Here is a 20739-nt window from a genome sequence, read left to right as displayed (position 1 = left end):
TTATGGAGGGAGAATGATATGTAGATGTGAGGCCCGGGCGTGCGCATGAGCCAGGGTGGTCCATGCGGGCTGACCTATCCAAATGGCTAGCTAATGAATTTGAATAAATTTGAGATTTGCCTTATGTAGGTGGCAATTTCTCATTGGTTAGAGTTTGAATCAAGGATAAAAGAGTTTATCACTCTTTGGCCTATAAATAGGGTTTTATAAATCACTTGTAAACATGTTCAAATCTGTGTTTAGGAGTTTTTTCCACCTCGATCTAGTGGCATGACAATTAGAGACAAATATTAAAAGGGTAGTTCCAAATTGAAATTTTATGCATTACAGACAAATTTTAAAAGGTAGTTCCAAATTGAATTTTTTTCTCTTAATGAAATCAAGAGAATTTGTGGTTTGAATCAAGATGCAGCAGTCGTATATAATTTGTCTGGTCGGTTCATCTCATAAGTCTCTTCGTTATTGTGTCTCCATACAGCAGCAACCCACATTAATTTAGTATTCTGTTATTGCTTCCAGTTGCTCCAGAAAATTCCAGACTAACTCTGCAATAAATCATTACAATATTTCTCTATGCGTCTTATCTCTTTCGCCCACTAATACTCCAGTTTAATCTTTGTTTGATAGCTTTGATGGATTGGGGTATAGGAGTGTAGTAGCAGTTAACGTGGCAAGCAAGAGCGAGCGGGTTTAGGTCTCTTTCATCATAAAGGATTTGCTTCCATCGTGAAACTCTTTTTTTTTTTTTACTGTACGTTATCGCAACTAGGGGAAAACCCATTGATGCAAAAATGTCAGGTAGTTTCTTGATGGCTTGTAATTATTGTGGTCAATCACCTTAGCAAATAATAGGAAACAAGCCAAAGGTTGAAGGAGAAGTTTGGTGATTGGGCACTTTCAGAAACATCAAGATCTTACATTTTGAGACCGACAAATTAATATTATTTCTCATCTTGTGTGGTTGGTATCATAAACCCTAAGGTCACCAGCTTGGCATCCTCCATGTTTTGGAAAAAAAATGATAGGCTTTTGGTCACATTACCGGCGTTTGTTCTCTTTGGTATCACTGATGCAAACTGTAGTTTCAATCTTGACGAAGACCTTGAGTTTCCTTACTTTTCTCTTTTGTCTAAAGATTTTCTTACTTCGGTTAGTCAATTCGGGATAAGCATTGCAGCTAAATCTAACCTTCTTTTTTTTTTCAAAGAATTTTTTTGCCCTCCCGTGCATGCCAGTGGATTCCCACTAGTTTTAACCCTAAGCATTTCCATAAGATGCTACTCTCAATGCCTCCGGGCCTCCGTTCTTGACATGTTCTCTCTCTTCCGATGGAAGTGTCGCTGTATTTCTTTTTTTTTTTTTTCTTTGGCATGCAAAAAGAGACGCTGGCCCTCTCTTTTTCTCCTTATATAATCCGCATAGCCACCCCGAAGGACTTTCTTGAAGAGTCTGGATTCTGCGCACTCATTCTAGATTCGACAAAAAGCATTTCTGTTGCAGCACATGCCGTTTAAAAAACTGAGACGAATGAACCCACACGACCCATGAATCTTGGGTTCAATTTTTAAAGAAGACGGCTGATTTTTTTTTAACATTTGATCGCCTTTGTTTTGGTCTGCAAGCGTCGGCCTGTCATTGCTTTTGTCTTTCGTTTTTCTTTAATTTCTTCCAAATGGATAGCTAAATGATTGACAGCAGGCTCATCAAGGCTTTTAAAATAGTGAATGATTGGCAGTTTTCTGGGTTTAAACGATTGATTCTCGTACGAATCCTTCTGCTCTTAGTTGATCAGGTGAAAAGAGATCCAAGTGGACCATGATTTTAGAGTTTGGTTTCATTGCTAGTGGATAATATCTTTAGATTGTTTCTTTTGGGAAAGCTGATAGTGAGAGCCGTTAGCACGCCGCCGGATCAAACACTCAATAAAGAGAGAATATGCTAATCCATGCCTTCTGCCATTAATATACTAATCAAAGACTATTACGAAGTCCTGGCAACCATAGCTCTCCTTTTTCTCTCCCACCAAGCAATTAGGAAATTTCGGCATTTCCCTCCTGAACTTCTCTCATACTTTCTCTTGAGGTGGACTACTTTCAATCCATTTTAAAGTTAAATCTGCAGTCTCAGTCGAATCACAGTGGACTGGTGGTCATGGAAGAACAACCTAACAGAATTGTCCGTCACAGTTTAAAGTTTATAAAAACGGGCGAAAAGCAAAGCTAGAGCAGATCCATTTTCTTCTCCTCTCCTTCCTAGCAATGATAAGCTCATAAAATACGATGGAAGCAGCTGATATGAACAAGTTGTGCTACTTACTTTCTTAGTTTTTTTAAGATTGTATTCAAGACCAGATAATAAGGCCAGTGATAATGGCAGAGTTGTCTCAACCAGAAAGTGAAATAGCAAGAGCAAGTAGAACCCGTTCAATCATCCAGCCCATGTCTTTTAATAGCTTGAGCTCAAGAAGAATATGTGGTATAACAAATCTTTGCACTGATTCTTGGCATACATGGTATAACTTGGACTTGATTCAGTTGCTTAGGTGACAAGTTGATGAGAAAATGAACCGACTTTTGGGTCCCGATAGAAAATAGACTAAGAACAAAAAAGATGTAAATGCTGTGATGTTCTCCTTCTTGATAATCCTTTACAAAATGGTCTGTTTATACACAAAAGGATACAAAATATTCTCAATAACAGAATGGACACGTCTACACATTCTAGACTCTTCTATATTGTTTGGTAAGTTGGCCTGGAGGTGCTGACTTGTCTTTTGCAGCTGAGATGGAAAACTTGATATTGCTGATAGCCCCCGGCGAGCCCAGCAGCCCTGGCAGGACTGTGAGGCTCGATCTGAGTGTGTAGAATCTAGTAATGGATAGTGGTTTTGTAAAAACATCTGCAATTTGATCTTTGCTTGAAAGAAACGAAACTTGAAGAGTCTTGTTATGAACACGATCACGAACAAAATGGTAATCAATATCCACATGCTTTGTGCGAGAATGCATCACAGGATTCACAGATAAGTAAGTGGCCCCCAAACTATCACAATAAAGAATGGGAGACTTAGATAAGAAGCCGCCCAATTCAGACAATAAAGATTGTACCCAAACAAGTTCACAAGTAGCATGAGCTAAGGCCTTGTATTCAGACTCTGTGCTAGATCTAGCAATAGTTGTTTGCTTTTTTGAACTCCAACAGATGAGATTGGTGCCATAGAATAAACAATAGCCACTGGTGGATTTCCTGTTGTCTGGGCAGCCTGCCCAGTCGGCATCAGAGAAGGCAGCCTGAACAGGGGACCGAGAAGGAGTGAGGACCAAACCATAATCCAGTGTGTGTTTCAAATACCTTAAGATCCTCTTCATAGATTGCCAATGAAAAAGACAAGGAGCATGTATACATTGACAAACCCGATTGACTGAGAAAGCTAAATCAGGTCGGGTAAAGAGAAGATATTGTAGGCTACCCTCTACACTTCGATATAGAGAAGGATCCTCCATTGATGTTGAGTCAAAAGCAGAGAGTTTAGTGGAGGGAGACATAGAATTTCCAACATGTTTACAATTAGCCATATTGGTCTTATGTAATAAATCAAGAATATATTTTCTTTGGGACAGAAACATCCCATTCAAATTTCTGTGACACTCTATCACCAGGAAGTAATGAAGATCACCAAGGTCTTTTAAAGGAAAATCAGCACCGAGCAATTGAACCAGCTGAGTAATGGCAGATCTATCCGAGCCAGTAAGGAGGACATCATCAACATAAACTAAAAAATAAAGAACAACAAATTGATGGCGGTAGATGAACAAGGAAGTGTTAGATTTGGAAATGACAAATCCCAATTCAACCAACTTACTGCTTAGACGTGCATACCATGCACGGGGGGCCTATTTAAGGCCATATAAGGCGCGATTGAGCTTACAGACATAGGTGGGAGATTGAGGATGAACAAAACCGTGAGGCTGGGACATAAATACAGTTTCATCCAATGTGCCGTGTAAAAAGGCATTTTGGACATCTAACTGATGAACCGGCCAATTAGCAGAGAAGGCAATGAAAGAACTAACCCGATGGTTGTCGGTTTGACAACGGGACTGAAAGTCTCGGAATAGTCCAAGCCCTCGAGTTGGCTGTAACCCTTGGCGACAAGGTGTGCTTTTCTCCTTTCAACCGAGTCATTTGAGAGATATTTCGTTTTTAAGATCCAACGGCATCCCACTACATTCTGAGATGAGGTTGGAGGTACAAGAGTCCATGTATTGTTAGAGAGAAGGGCATCAAACTCTAGTTGCATCGCAGGCGTCATTCTGGGTATTTCGAGGCTTCAGTAACAAAGGAGGGTTTGTCGGGAGGAATAGTGGAGGTGACATTGGCCTTAGGTGTCGGCCTAGCAACGGTGTCGTCGGTGCGAATGTTTGGAAAATGAAGATGGGATTTGGACCTAGTGTGCATAGGATGATTATTGGAAATGGGCGAAGGAGAGAGGGGTGAAGACTCGGGGGAGATGGGATAGATGAAGAGTGTTGAAATGGAAAAACACTTTCATAAAAAAGAACATCTCGTGATACATATATACGAGAGGTAGAGATGTGATAACATAAGTAACCATGATGATTGGGGTTGTACCTAAGAAAGACACAAGGAAGAGATCTATAATTCATTTTGTGTCAATTATAAAGTTGGAGATTAGGCCAACAAAGACAGCCAAAAGTTTTCAAGAAATTATAATTGGGTTGTTTGTTCCACAAATTTTTAAATGGAGATTTATAGTTTAACATAAAATTTGGTAATCGATTAATTAAGTAGGAATCAGTAATGAAAGCAACAGACCAATATTTTGGAGGGGAGAAGGAATGTGCAAGAAGAGCAAGACCAGTTTCTACTATGTGTCTGTGTTTCCTTTCAACGGAACCATTTTGAGAGTGAGTATATGGACAAGCTAAGAGGTGAGAAATGCCAAAAGATTATAACACAATATTAAGAGAACGAAACTCGCCACCCCAATCAGATTGTAAGGCACATATTTTTGTATGAAGTAAATTTTCAACATGACATTTGAAGGATAAAAATACGTTAACTACATCGGATTTACATTTTAATGGAAAAATCCATGTAAACCGACTATAGTCATCAACAAAGGAAAGATAATATCGAAATCCACCTCTAGATGCAGTAGGGGCAGGACCCCATACATCGGCAAACAAGAGTTAAAGTGGAGCAGTAGTCCAAGGTGGAGAAGATGAATATGGTAGTTGATGAAGTTTGGCTTGACAGGATGAAGAATATAACCCAGTGTGTGGAGAGGACTTCACAGGGAGAGAGAGCTGTGATATAATTCTGTGAACTAATTCCATGGAAGGATGACCCAAACGAGTGTGCCATTGGAATGGGGTGACTCTGGAACCAGTATGAGCTTGATATGAAGATGTGACTGGAGGAATGACATACATGTCATGACTAGTTGGACCTTGCAAAAGAGTTTTCTTGGTACGATAGTCCTTCACATAGAAACAAGATGAATGAAATTCAAAAAATATACAGTTATCTTCACAAAATTTCTTAACAGAAATTAAATTCTTTGAAATTGATGGAACATGATAAAGTTGAGGGAGGAGGAGATTGCCAGAAGATGAGGGAATAACAGAGTTGCCAACATGGTGGATAGGGAGAGAGTTGCCGTCACCAACCTGAACCTGCTCATCGCCCATATACTCAGAAGGATTGACAGATAAGTTAGAAAAATTATGAGTAAAGGTGATGAGTTGTTGCGGAATCAAGATACCAATTAGGTTCAATAGAAGAGGCAATAGAGTGAGAGAAAGGGGCAGAGGTGAAATGAGCAGCTAAGGAAGGAGGAGGGGCGGACTGATACGCATAATCAAATCGATAGTAGCATTGAAGAGCGGTATGGCCATGTCGGTGACAAATTTGACTGGGAGGACGATTTGGGGAAAAATGGGAAGGGGTGAAACGACTGCCATTGCGACCGTGGCCACGACCCCTGTAGCCTCCGCGACTGCAGAAACCCTGCCTTTGGTGCTGTTATTGGTCGGATATGTGGTGGTAGAGTTAGCCGAAAATTTTGGGGACGCAGTGAGGGTGGTTTGTTGATGAAGGAGATGAGATTCATGGGTAAGGAGATGGATGTATACATGGGAGGGGGTAAGAGGATCTAGACAGGTGGTAATGGAGGTCACAACCGAATCAAAATCGGTGCCCAAACCAGCCAACAAGTATGCGATAAAATCAAAAGAGGGAGGATTTTACCAGCCGCCGCTAGGGTATCTCGGATGAGTTTGAATTTTTTTATAATACTTAGTAATCGAATCCGAACCTTTCTTAATGGTAGTGAACTGATATTGAAGCTGCATCATGCGGGTTTAAGATTTGGAAGCAAAAAGGTCTTGCAAGATAAGCCAGATTTCTCGTGAGGTGGATGCCTCCAAAACATGAGCAATGAGATTTTCAGTGAGAGAGGGAATTAAGATGGTCATAATGGCTTGATCTTGTTGTTTCCAAATCGCATATGGAGAAGATGAGTCTGTGCGATTTTCATCGTGCAGCTTCGGTGCGATAATGGATCCATCAACATATCCATAAACATTCTGACTGTTGAGGTAAGGCATTAGTTGAGCTTTCCACAATAGATAATTGTCATGGTTTAATTTGACAGTAATAAAATGAGAGGGAGACGGGAGGGAGAATTTGGGATGGGTTTGTGATTCGGCCATGAGTGGATTTGGAAGTGAGTCCTTACACAACTTCTGATACCATGATAGAAAATAGACTAAGAACAAAAAAGATGTAAATGTTGTAATGCTCTCCTTCTTGATAATCCTTTACAAGAGGGTCTATGAATACACAAAAAGGATACAAAATATTCTCAATAACAGAATGGACACATCTACACATTCTAGACTCTTTTGTATTGTTTGGTGAGTTGGGCTGGAGGTGCTGACTTATCTTTTGTAGCTGAGATGAAAGACTTGATATTGCTGATAAGTCCAATATAGAGGTTCAAGGATGTTCAGTTGTTTGTGGCACTCTTTCAGCCATGAACATCTCATAGATTAAAATAAGGAAAGAGATAACCTAATAAAAAAAAAAAAAGCTGAGAGTTTGGCTGACCTGAGAACAACCCAACGAGTCTAGTTTACTACTGTCTTTGAGTTGAATAACCAGAGACTAAACCAAACACTTGTTGTTGTTGTTTAGGAAAGATAAACCGAGAGCAAGGCAGATAGTAAAGATTCAATCCAAGTGAATAAGCGGAGCATTGAGGTGATGAGTGATTAAGAAAGGCATTGATCCTTTGGTTGGCTTAGCGTTACAAGCAATGAGACGATGACGAAAAATGCACTTTGGACTGTTGTCATAGTTGTTGCTTTAATGGAGGTTGTAGTTCTTGGATAGAGGTGGCAACAGGAAAGATAACATGAACATTAACCAGTAGCAAATATGTAGCCTTTATATTCAGGGCCTCCAGGTGTAACCGGTAGCTGCTACACATGCCACCAAGATCGTCAATAGCTGTTTCTCCTTCTCTTTTCTTATTGTTAAATTGGGTCCAAAACCTCATCCCAAAATGACTAGCTACTTAGGAAACCTTTTTTCCAGCTAATAAATACAATATCTTTATACTCACTAATGTATGTGGGACTATCCTTTTAACACTCCCCCTCATGTGTAGGCACGTGGATAATTTTGGGTGGATGCCCACATATGAGAACCTTGCTCTGATACCATGTTAAATTGGGTTCAAGGCCTTATCTCAAAATGACTAGCCACTTAGGAAACCTTTTTCCCAGCTAATAAATACAAGATCTTTATACTCACTAATGTTTGTAGGACTATCCGTTTAACACTTATTATTCATTTTTTGATCTCTCCACTACATATGCCAATTGCAACATATCTTCCTTTGTTTTTAGTTGCTGCATGGCAGAAGCAAAATGGGAAGAAAGAAATCTTCCACCATCGGCATTTTCGCAAACTGGCCTGCTATTTCTGAGTTCTTATATGTCAAGACCAGGTTCTTGAGACAAATCATAGGTTTTTTCCAAGTATGAGGTCGTGGTGCTCAACTGCTCAGACATCTTTTGAGTACATTCAATGTCTCCACCAACGACTATGAGTACATACCTCTGATAAGAATACCCACTTTGAATCCTACTCGAAGTAGGATTGTGATAAACAGTAAACTTAATCCTTCTTAACTCGTGTTGCTATGATCCTTATTCAACAAGGATTCAAATTGCCAATACTCTTCTATTATCAAATATATGAACTTTGTTCAAGGTTTCGTGAAAACCCGATGACTGGTGCATAATCAAGGAGGTTGTGTAGAGATAGGTAGCACGTTGAAGGCGGTGCAAGCGCTGAAGAAGGAGAAGGGACTTCATTGGAGAAAATTTGATGTCAGCTGTACTCTCCTACTACAATAAGGAAATAGGAATCATGGTGGGATTAGGGAATCCAGCTCGGTCTGGTAGTGAGAGACTAACTCCTTCATTGTCGAGATCATAAATTCAAACTCTTCTTTTCCATAGTAACCCTACAAAGCTTCTTAACAGTCGAGCTCATGCCGATGATCTTGTCACTCATGGAGAGACACTCGAGAACAAATTGTTGATGATCTATTGCTTAGAACACCATCAATTTCCATGGTCCCAATTCCATGTGCTCTCAGATTGACCTCCCTAACCATGCATGGAAGCAATTGTTGCTGGTGATGACGAGGGAGATCCCCAAGCCAAGAGTTCCAGCCATTTTCCAAACGATAGCTTCGGTGGATTTCTTGCCTTAGGATGGGATTCTAGCTTGGCTCAACAAGAATAGTTTCATGATACTATTGCTGGAGAGAAGGCTGTAGGCAACAACAGGTTTGGACGAGCAACAGCTGGTAGCATACATCAACAAGTAGGGTCCTCGTTCTTCATATTTTTTCTTCTTCAGAAATCGATGCAATTTAAAACTCACAACCATGGAAAAAGCAGCTACTCAAAGAGAAAACATCAAAGATAAATTGCAAATAGCGAGTTCCAATACAACATCAGCTATCACATGACCTTGCTGAATATGGCTGAATAGGTCTTGGAAAGGAATCAAACATAGTCTCTACTTAGAAAGATAACAACGCTGAGATAGAGAAGAACTGAGACAGAAGGGTTTTAATGTAGGAGAACAAACAATATCAAAGTAGTACGAATACTTCATTATTGGAAAATTTACTTCTTTGATACCATGTTGAATTTTTGGAATGAAGAATTACTTGTAGATTTAATTATAAGTGACTACAATGAGCCTCTATTTATAATAGAGTAAACAAGTAGAATCATATTATAATTAAACTATAATTGTCCTAGTTATACCCAAATCAAAGACCAAAGATAATTCCTAAAATAATTAAACAACTGAATTTCAATAGAAGACTAACATAACTAAAATATTTTTAAACTGAACTTCTTTTGTGAGACCTCTTTCCCATGAATTAACTTCTAACTCAACCATATTAATTATGGCTATATGAAACTTCTTGCTATGAGAGTCATGTAAGACTCTCTCATACTTGTTCTTCAACTTCTCAAGCTGGTTATATGAAATTTTTTTCAAATTAGACAATTAATATGAAAGTTAGAGCCTATTATGATGTCACAATTTGAGACCAAACTTCCATAGATAAAAAAAAGTACGTATTCTAATTGATATAAAAAATTAATGCACATAGATAAAAAAAAACTTAAGTATTCTAATTGATATCAAAATTCTTGTTGGCATGAATTATAGAATGTTTAAGATGAATTATAGCACAATTTCCAACATTCTAAAAACTAGCTATTATGAATGGATATGGTTGTTTTTAGAATTTTGAAAAATAGGTAAAAAAAGCTCCAAAATTATGAAAATAATAATCAATGCATACTTTCTTTGTGGTCGAATATGTTGGTAGGCCACTTATAAAATTTGAAGACCGATAGCTTGTGGATCTACCTTTGACATTCTAAAAAGTTAACATTTTGATACTTGGGGTCGAATCCTTATTGCTTCCAATGGCTCCTTTTGTAGTTGAATCCTTTTCTAGCTTCTATTTTTTACTTTTTTACATTTGTTCATCTACTTGATTTTATATCAAATAATTGGGAAACATCTTCCAAAATTTCTTTAGGTATTTTACACAAATATTGTCTTATAGGATTTGAATGATCTAGTAATTATTACTCGATAAGATGTCTCATAAGTTAATTACCGGAGTACTATAATTGATTCACAAATAAGTCCCATTCAAAGATAATCACAGGAGAACTGTAATAGACCGATTCATAGATCAATCACAGTGGCTTTGAAGGAGGCACTGAGTTTTTCTTTTTCTTTTTTTGAAGCAAAAGCTGAACCATTTAATGGGATAAGTGTCTAGTCAGTTTGAGTCGGTTGAGAAACTTTCCTTACATCTTCCAATGGCGCAATCCGTCTAGCTGATTGGCACTGCACTTTTTCTTCCATTTGAATATTTGGATGAATAGTGTGATTAACGACTTGAAAGTTCGGCGTATATGAGCATTCGTGTCCTTGGCAGCCCTTCTATCCATGGAACGCCTCTCTTCTCCTTGTCAGCCCTTCTATCCATGGAACGCCTCTCTTCTCCTTCTCCTTCTCCTTCTCCTTCTCCTCGGAAATTCATCGCGAGGAGCTTCAGAAGGTTCGACTCAGACGATGTAGTTATCCAGGTTTTGGCTGATGATCTAACCATTCAACTGATAGCCGATCATGTCCGTATTGCCATTGAACCCCCACTGTCTGAGGACCAAACTGGACGTCCGAATAGGATCCGTAAGGCGGTTTTGAAGATCACTGCCTCTATTATCACCATCGTCTCTGCCGTTGTCGGGCTTCTTGATCCTTCTGTGGGGTTGCCATTAAACACACCCCTCAAACTTGCCGTTAAAGGTTGCTTCCTTGCTGTTATGTTATGCTTCTGCTTTGGCTTGGGGTTGTTGATGCTCTCCGAGGTGGCTGAACGGCCACCCATATCGGTCTCCATGGCCAGGAAGCTGATGTTGCTGGTCCTCACGCTGGTGCAACTCGCCCTGGCCACGAAAGCTATCTCGCTGTTAATGGGTTGAGGCGTCTGTTGACTGCGGTGGGTAGTCTGTGAGCATTCGGTCGCCTGAGTATGTGTCCCGTGTTTCTTAGCCGTTTAGTCTTTGCTTATGTCAGTATGATCGTAAAGAACTAAAGGGTTTCCATACACCATGAAATCAGATTTAGTTCTTGGCCAAGAAGTTGAAATGATTCTGTATTATAGATGGTTCAGGCAAGGAGTACTATAAAATAATTTGTACAGGGTGCCTCCGATGAATGCTCCTTCTTCTAAATTTGATGTCAATATTCCATGCAAAATTACCTTTTTCTGACTGTTGTTTGATGAAGTCCAGAACCCAGAAACCACAAGAAAAAGTTTCATGCAGACTGTTTTGTCAAGCTCTTTCTAGTATGATAGGCATATGATCACAATAGGCGAGCAAAAGAAACTCTGGAGAGCCCGTTTCTGAAAGAACCATATTCGTTTTTGTTAAGTAAAATGAAGATGAAAATTGCAAAAGAAGAAGAAGATGAAGAAGAAAGAAAAAAGAAGAAGAAAGAGGAAGAAGAAGAAGAAGAAGAATGACAGTGAGAGGGAGGTTAAACAGTGGGCGCAGGAAGAGCTAGATGGTATGATTCACTGTACAGGGGCTGGCATGTTACTTTTGCATGTGTTTCTCAAGTCTTCTGTAGACTTTAACGATTAAATAAGAAAAAGTGGCAGAACTTTCCTATTCTTCATCCATTTCCCCAAGAAGATCTAAGACCACTATCAACAGTTTAATTTGTTTGATAAGATGGATTCTTTTAAGAACTCATGAGATATCTCCATTTGAGGAAAATCTGATCATCGCAATCGCGCGGCAAAAACCCATGCTACGTGTTCATCTCCAGATCTGTTTTGTCCTGTGCTCAACACGGTTAAGCTGAGTGTTTTCCTGCAGTTTTCTTGTAAAAACTAATAAATGAGGAAGACAGTCGGCAGCTACTGATCCAATTAATCTAGTCCGGTGAAGCTGAGATTGGGGTTACTTTCCTGCTTCCAATTCCTAACGCTTTCACCCTGTAAACTAACTTTAAACTTTTGATGCGCCCGTTCAACTTCCGAATCAGACTCTTAGATTATCTTATACCGACAAGCTTTGAACAAGGAAAGAACTTTCAACCTTCAGAGTTGTTAAAATACAGAGAAAACGAATCCGTAGTCAGTTCCACCTTTGTGGAGCTCCTTCCTTTTCCTTCATCCAGCCCTTAATTGACCTGTGGAGCTCTAATCTTTCCATTTGTCGAGACCCAAGAGTCTGCTAGAAACGAATTGTTTAATCGAATCCCAAGGCCAAAGGTATATCCCAAGAACATCAGTTGTACAGTCACTTGGAGGTGGGAGCTTTCCTGGCTAAAAACCTAGAAAAGCATTCATGACATAAATCACAAAAGGTCTCTTTTTGACCAACGAAACCCCATGAATCTGTCAAAGTAACTACTACAAAAATGAAAAGCAGCCAATACCTTTGTAGTTATTACTGGGAAAGACATGGAACAAAGACATCCTCTTCAAAAGTATTAAAATGAACAAGCACCTGCACTTAAAAGTACTAAAAGAAGCAACCACCTGTTCTTAAAAGTAATTAAAGAAGCAAGCACCTGCTCCAACTTGCCTTATGTATATAATGGACACAGGTCAGGTTGGGTCCAGTTTTCTGAAACCCAAACCCTGATCTCGAAATCTAAACTCAAAAAAACTCGAAGAAATCCGATAAGTTAAACCCAATCCCGACCTAATCACCATCCCTGAACCCTGACTCATCCTTACTCTATCTTCATAAACCCGACCTATCCCCGACTCATCCCGGAAAACCAAACACATCTTGCCCCCTACTTACGTCATTTTATGTCTTCATTTCGTCCCTGTGAGTCGGGTTTGAAAAAACTCTTTCCCAACCCAAAACCTAACAGGTTTTTTTCTCGGCCCCGTCTTTGACTCTTGGGGTGACACCTAAAACCCAAACCCGGGGTTTTTGGGTCAAATCTTGTTAAATTCCTAGTAAAACCTGGTCGATGTTTACCTCTAGGCTCTAATTGTCTACCCCTTCTTCCTTTCTTTATAGACAGATTCTTTCGATAGAGAAAGGTGGAGGCATGCGAAAATAAAAGAGAAAGGCTTTTGTCTTTGTGATCCAATGTCCTAATCAGAAAAACCCGACCATTAGTGGCTGCTTTTTCCGCAGGGATCTCATTTTTCAATTGGTTTTTCCTTTATGGTTGATTAAAGCAAAGACATTGTTGAATAGTATGCTGTTGTTGGTTTCGTTGATGTTATAACGATGTGTAAAGGAGAAGAAATACTTTAAAAAGAAGAGAAATGTTAACTTCGTTCACGTGAGAGCTCTATGTAGATTACTTTAGATCTGAGCTTGTAGAGCAGTTTGAATTGATGTGAATTGAGTTGGGCAAGTTCCACAAGGTGACAATAATTGCCAAGGAAAAGCCAATCAAATTTTAAAAAAATCACGGGAGTAAATGGTTCCTGAAAACCACCAAATATCGGCTTCCAGGAGTATAGAGATATCGGTGTTACTGGTGTTTGATGCTTCCACGGTAAGCTCAAAGTTGAAGTTATCCATTATTGTAAATGGATGGTATAAAATCACGAGATTCATGATTATAGATTGTAAAACTTTTGTATAAATTACCTCTTCATTCAATAGAAAAACACATTTCTCTAGTTTCACAAGGGATTGGAGGTTGTAACTTTAGATGCAGTCATGAAATTTCTGTAGTTTTCATGCAATCCTAATCAAAACCTGAGGAAGTTCTCTGGCTATTCGGAACTTTAGGGGGGGTTAGTCAACTTGAAGGGTAAGATGAAGATCAATCGCATTACGCCTTTCATTAGATTACGTCGTTAGTGGAGCGCCAGACTTCATGTCATCTAGATGCTGGAGATGAAATGGAACATCATCTCCACGTTATAAAAAATATCATCTGGTTTCCGACCCTTTTTGCCATTCATCCGGATGAAGGAAAAGAGGGGGTCCGAACCCTCGACGTTTATTTTTTTTTCCCCTCTCTCTCCCCGCACCCCCCTCTCTTGCTCTCTCTCATTTTTCGTTTTTTCTCCCTCTCTCCCGCACCCCCTCTCTCGTCTCCCTGCGCCCCCGACGTCTCTGCTCCCTCTCTTCTCTCGAACTGTCCTCTCCAGTCTCCGTCTCTCGGTCTTCTCTTGGACTCACCCTCTCTCGGACTTCCCATTTCGTTCAATTTCCCCATTTCGATTTCGATTTTCTTCGATTTTGACATTTGGGCATCGATTGCGTAATTTCTACTTCGATTAGGCATCGATTTCCCCATTCGGCAAAGAGCTTCGACGCTATTGGCGCCATTGCCGAAGAAGAAGATGGCCGCTTTTCTCCGTGATCTCCTGCCGAGTTGTCGTTTGGAGAAGACAGCCTTGCGCTGTTCGAAGACAAAGACATCTTGCAGAAAAAAAACTTTTCTACCCGAGCCGCCTCAACCTAATCCAAGTTAGTTCGGAATACTGCTTAGGCGAGGGGGAGAAGAAGAAGTTGATCTCCTGAATTGTTCGGTGCTGAGAAGAGGAAGACGAAGCATTGTTCATCATATTTTCCTAAGTTAGGAAAAATTTAATTGAGCACCGAGTTTAATTAACTCATTTTTATAATTAATAAAATCAATGATTTTAAATTTAATGGAAAATATTTTTAATTAATAATATGTCAAAAAATATAGTGTGTTAAAGTTAGTATTTGATAGATTTTTTCTGTTTAATCATGACTTTTTTATGTTAAAGAACACCATATATTATCAATAAATTAGTAACTTAAATGTATTATATTCATTTATGTTATTTTTAACGTTATTTATTTATTTTTTATGATTAATCATGTGCACAGTTAATTGACTCACGTAATTACTGTATTAATGTAAAATAAACAATAATCTTTAACTAATATAATATATAATTAAATTAATTAATACATTAATATATTTTAGTTATACATTAAATTAGTTATTCGTGTAGTAATAATGTTTATTTTACCTAATTTAATGTTTAAGTATTATATTTTAATTAAGTATACTTTACAAGTTACTAATTCTCTTATCTTCTGTGGTTTCCTCATTTGGGGTACTAACACTAGAAATTGTTTTCCAGTGGACATGAACTTGTCCACACTAACACCCATTTCGAAGATGAAGATCATGTAGATGCATGAGATGAAGATGAAGATCAAATATTCGTTCCTCAGGTAGCAATTGAATCACCTACTTCATGTTATATATGCATAATTTTTTTAAAATTTTTATAAATTAAACACTTAGTGTTAAATAATTTAGTATCTTGCTCACTATTGGAATGCTATGAATAATGTGATTGCCATGTGACAAGTTTTAGGTGCTACACTATTTAATGAATATTTTTTAACCAATTGTATCATGTGTGGTTTGATTTGATTTTTAAGTTATTTGTGTTTGTATAGATAATGGATGTGAGATATTTTTTTTTTTTTTTTACAATTTAACATGCAAATTGGTGCTAGATTTGTTATCATTTGAGCTAATAAAATTTTAATTAATATCTTATTATTATTTTAATGTTTTGTGTTAGATAGCTGTTGGTTATGATTGGATAACTGGAATAGCGTTTCGAATGTTTCGCAACAAATGGTTTTTCGTATTCGATAGACCCTACAAGAAGTACAGTAATATAAGAGTGATGAGCCCACAGCCCACCTGCGATGTGTTTGATGAGTGGCGCGACTCGGTGAAACGACGGTCTGTCTCTTTGGTGCAACAGCAGGGACACCCCCAAAGCTCCCTCTTTCTCCTGGAAGCATTTGAAAAGCTACGTCAGGAAATTCTTCCCCTGCAAAATTTGTGCTTCCTCTTCTAATCCTGGGTTTCCCCTCTTCCCCCTTTATCTGTTTTTTGCCATTCAGTGGGTTTCAGTTTTTTGGAGAAATGGACAACGTGACTTGCGTCGTCGATAAATTTAAGGCGTTCGTGAAATCGAGCGAGAATTTCTTCAAGAGCTTGAGTCCAAGAGTTCGAATCAGAACTGCCAAAATCCGAGGTATGATCTATGTCTCTGTGTTTGTGTCTGTTTTTCTGACTTCTTCCGTGAAGTCCCGTAGTTTTCATATTTGTTCTTAATCGAGTGAAGCTCGAACTAGTCTTTTTTCTCACGCTGCCATATATACGCACAAGCTCGTCCGCTAGTATTCTGGGATATTCTTTTGTTTTCCACTTTTAACTCTCTTTTGTATTTGTTGTTGATTGTGGTGGTGGTGGTCTGTGGCTGTTACTTGTACTGGGAGATAATGGGTATCCATGAAAAGGCGTAACGAAATGTTTTTGTCTTCATATTGACTTAGAATAACTACAATGGTACCCTTGTTGAATATTGAGTTCCATTAGCAGTCATTCACGTTAATGGAAGTGGATATCAACAGAAACCAGACTGTTTCATCACTCTGGGATGTTAATCAGGGCCTTTGAGGTCAAAGGTAGCTTTTTTGTTCAGTTCAATCCAGCTGTTGCAATCATTATGATCCTCTGACTTGCGAATCCAACATAGATGAGCACGGCTCTGCTGTAGTGGAAGATTATGTGTCTTATTTTCTGCTGGAGATTACGAACTGATATCTAAATTACAGATAAATGTTAGTCCATCCTACATTATCATATTGGAATATCACTTATCTTTGCTGAATTTTGTTTCCATTCCTTCCATTATGAGTAACAACAAGCGTTTGAGATTTTTGCAAATTGATTAGCAACATTTTGTGCCTGCCCTACAGTTAAAACTTCATTTTTGTCTTTTCCATCTCATTTTTCTTTACCCTGAATATCATTTGTGATGGAATTGCTGGAGTAAGGTTAAAATACTGAAAGACAACTAATATGATACTGATGAGAGTTTTCATGCTATCCATTTGACTTCTTAAGCCAATTAAAATAGATTGACTTCTTAAACCAACTAAAACAGTGGGGAGATTTTGAACCATGCAAATGATTTCTTAAATCCTTTTCTTCCATGTCACAAAGACCTTGCTGGCATTTCATAAAAAGAATTGGAGCAATCCGATAAATAGATGTTTGATAGATGCCGTTTTGGAACTATGGGTGTTCCAGTAAAGAAGATGAATTGAAGATGATGTAAGAGTAGTGCTGCCTCAATATGAATATTTGAGAACCCAACGTTATCTGGTTACCACCATCCAGCCCCATTCCCCTCCCTGTCTATCCCCTGCTAGATGCAGTGGGGAGGGAAGGGGTTCCCTTCGCCTCTCTATAGCTATGTGGAGGCCTTCCTGGCATAATAAATAACTTTAATTTTGAAGAAATTTTTGAAAACTATGAGGACAAACTAAGTCATCCTAAGCCATTGAAAGTTTATGAAAAGAAGAAGCAGAATAGGAAAGAGGAAGACTGAAAAGACAACAATTTACTATTTTGAAAAGTCAGTTTATTGCAGAAGACCACAGTTTAGTACTTTCTATGACAAGAAAGTCATCAAGTTTCTACCTTTATTAGTTTCTTAGTTTGTTAATAAGTCCCAATTAGGAGTTTTTTATTTGGAAAAGTATTTGGTTAATTATTTCCTTTATTGGTAGTCAATTTAGGAAAGTCATAAAGTGTTCATTGTTGGTAGTTTCTATTTTAGTTAATTACTGGAATTCTTTTCCTGTGAGTGGAATCTCAAGTCAATGGTAATTAGGAAGTCCAGACCCAAGAAAATTCTACCAAAGTGATGTAGCCTATTTTGGTAAGGACAGGGTAGTTTTAGAGTCATTAAATAGGGAGATATGCTGTAACTTTCACAAGTTATTCAAGAATAATACAGATTTTTCCGTTGGCTGTTGGAGCACCATTATTTTTTTCTTTCTTTTGTTGTGAATAATTTCCTAGTGTATTTTTCTCTTGTGATAGCTACTTCTAGCTACAAAACAGCACCTGAAATTTCAGGTTCTTCTATTGGAACTTGAAAACCAGGAATTTTCTTGAGCTGATAAAGGTTAGGTTACCCATATTCTAGCTTTCTCTGTCAACTTTATTTCTGTAATTTGGCGGTGTTACTTCCCCACTCCAGACAGTTGTAGAGGAAGCGGGGGATCTCCTACAAAGTGTAGGGAGCGAGGAAGGATGGAGCTCCCCTCCCTCTATATTCTCTGCTTTTACTGAGAGGAGTGGCTCTTATTATTATGCAGCAAGGGAGGGAAAGGAGGCCTCTCTCTATTCTCAGTGGTGGACTCTTTTTCTTCATTCTTTCTCAGGGATCCATCCACATGGTATGGGATTGGGGTAACCTCTCCCCTCTCTGAAACCTTTTGAGTTTTTCCATTGGACCCTGTCGTTGCCCTGTAGGTTGGGGTGTCTCTCCCATCCCCATATTAAGGAAATAGAGAGGGCCGGATTCCTTGTTTGACCTAAACCCTAGAACTCTATTTGATAGTTCGAGTGAGTTTTACACAGTCTTACTAGTTATTTATTTCATGAAATGAAAATGCAACTTCAAATCAGAACAAGGGGTGTTGACGATATTAAGCTTTTACAAAGATCGTGCCCCCCCAAAAAATACAAGGTTATCTTAATAAACGCAACGAGGTAATTTAACTTGATTAAGAGGCTCAGTTGTGTCATTGTTCTTTACAAGTTGTTTGTCTTGTAGTGATCCAAAAGTTTTCTTTTATTTCCTTGGTTACTTTTTCTTGTAGAATTTGTTTCAGACTTATAGCCATGCTATAAAATGGAGTGTACAATAACATTTTAATATTATATAATTTTCATGTTGAGATTATGAAACTTCTGCAGTGGGAAGCATTTTCTGATTTAATGAAGTTAAGAGACAGACAAGATAAACTTGAGCCATTGAGCAAAAGCTTTCCTTCTACAAAATCAGTAAAGGAGGGGCTTTTAGTGAAGCCCAAATGGGAGTAGAAATTGATGCAAGTGGAGCTTTACTTTTTCTGGAGCTCATTGGTGAGGAAACTAGGGGTTTATTCAGGGGTCCATTCAAAGTTCATTTTTGAGGCGGTTGTTAGGGACAAAGATGCTGTACTGGCTGAGTTTGCTGTAAGGCAGCATCATGGTAGCCATGTAGACACTTTTGGTGGGCCACTTATCAAAGGTGATGTATTTGACAAATATCAGTGACTGGTTTTCAATTTCAGCAGTTCCAATGGAGCTCAATGCAGAGACATTGCCATGAGCACACATTACTCACAGGTGACTAACTATATGAAGCTTACTGCATGTGTAAATTTGAGATTTGTTCAGTCAATTATTTGATTAGCTCCTTTTGTATTTCGTTTTCTGTCGTTTTATTTTTCTTGACAGGTTCAGCTCCAGGGGCCTCGTGTACTTTCCCTTTTTTATGAATCTCTTTCTCTTTGTGCTAAAAATAAAATTTGAAAATCTTTAGCTTGCCTGGCACATATGCATGAGTAGTCAAATGTGATGGAGGAAATTAACCGTTGCTTTTGGCAATGGATGTTTATGCTAGTGGGAGACACCATCTGTTCTATGCACTCATTTCAATTATCAGATGGTAGGATTGTCTCATATGGCAGTGGATATCCATGCAAGTGATCAGACAGCGTCTGTTCTATCTTGTGATTTCACTTATTGGATTGTAGGATTGACTTATTGGATTGTAGGATTGTCTCCTTTGGAAGTTGTACTAGCTCTGACAATCCATGATGTAACTTTCATTTCATGATCAGTTTTGATGACCACCTGCCTTAGATGATGTGTTAAGAGATTTTTTCATCCAAGAGGTGCGTACTGTTGAGGAATTCACTCATTCCCCGTGTTGAATAAATTCTCTTAACTCCTCATTGCTTGTTTTGACCTCATTTCTGCTGGCTAACCATGCTTTATTTTCATCTGCTTCTTTTCCAGGTTCAGAACCTTGATTTTTCTTCTTTTGAACGTCCTCTCTTTATTCATTCCCCTGATTGATGCTGCTGGTCTTGACTATAAAAGGACCAAACTATGCTGCTTCTTTTGGTGAGTTTGTTTCATGGTTGTGGACAGAACCTGAAAATGTTAAGCCTTCAGCAGTTTATGTTTAATCTAGTGGAAGGAACAATATTTTCAGTGATTGGTGTTCATCACACTCTTGGACCACTATCTCGGCTGGTCAGACTTGGTCAGACTCAGCTATAGAGTTCCACCATGATCCTTTACATTTATATTTATATCAAATTGAAAGGATTTGAAGTGGATGTAACTTGTTAGAATAATTTCGAGTAGTTGTTTTATGACGGTGTCTATTTACTAGTGGTTTGAGTAAATTTGAATAGTGATTTTGATTTAAGAACTGCATTTTGACCTGCTATTGAGGATGATCCACCTTGTCTGGGCACTCAGAATCTTTCACTGAGAAGCTCACTATCACTTCCATTTATTTGTTTACATGGAATGAATTTAAACTCAACTTTAACATAGTACCAAATTCAAATGTTGTTCAATTGTGACTAGTCAGTGCCTGTTTAATATATGCAGGGAAAAAACATATGAGCTTTCCAATATTTTTATTGCTTACATAATATAGACAAAACAGGGCTTATCTTTAGTTGGAAGTGTGTCCTAACTGTCTGCAATGAGAGAAAAAGACCACACTCCACATTC

The 20739-nt window shown here is 38.5% G+C and overlaps 1 long non-coding RNA gene across 2 annotated transcripts; it reads left to right on the top strand.

Annotated features, from left to right (window-relative positions):
* Positions 1 to 15904: 15904 nt before the first annotated feature.
* LOC137939542 (uncharacterized) lies at positions 15905 to 20419 on the top strand. 2 transcript variants are annotated; one of them, XR_011109955.1, is made up of 4 exons: positions 15905 to 16177; positions 18919 to 19332; positions 19444 to 19883; positions 20008 to 20419. It is a non-coding gene; the product is annotated as an uncharacterized lncRNA (long non-coding RNA). The 2 variants fall into 2 exon arrangements; XR_011109954.1 differs by having other exon boundaries at positions 18919 to 19883.
* Positions 20420 to 20739: the final 320 nt, after the last annotated feature.

Source organism: Aristolochia californica, unplaced genomic scaffold (assembly GCF_029961685.1).
Source record: "Aristolochia californica isolate CCGP_79_NKW_82.1479 unplaced genomic scaffold, dmAriCali1.0.hap1 SCAF_8, whole genome shotgun sequence".
In the NCBI taxonomy this organism is placed as follows: domain Eukaryota; kingdom Viridiplantae; phylum Streptophyta; class Magnoliopsida; order Piperales; family Aristolochiaceae; genus Aristolochia; species Aristolochia californica.
The sequence above is the reverse complement of the archived record's forward strand: the minus strand, read 5'-3'. Positions and strand labels throughout refer to the sequence as shown.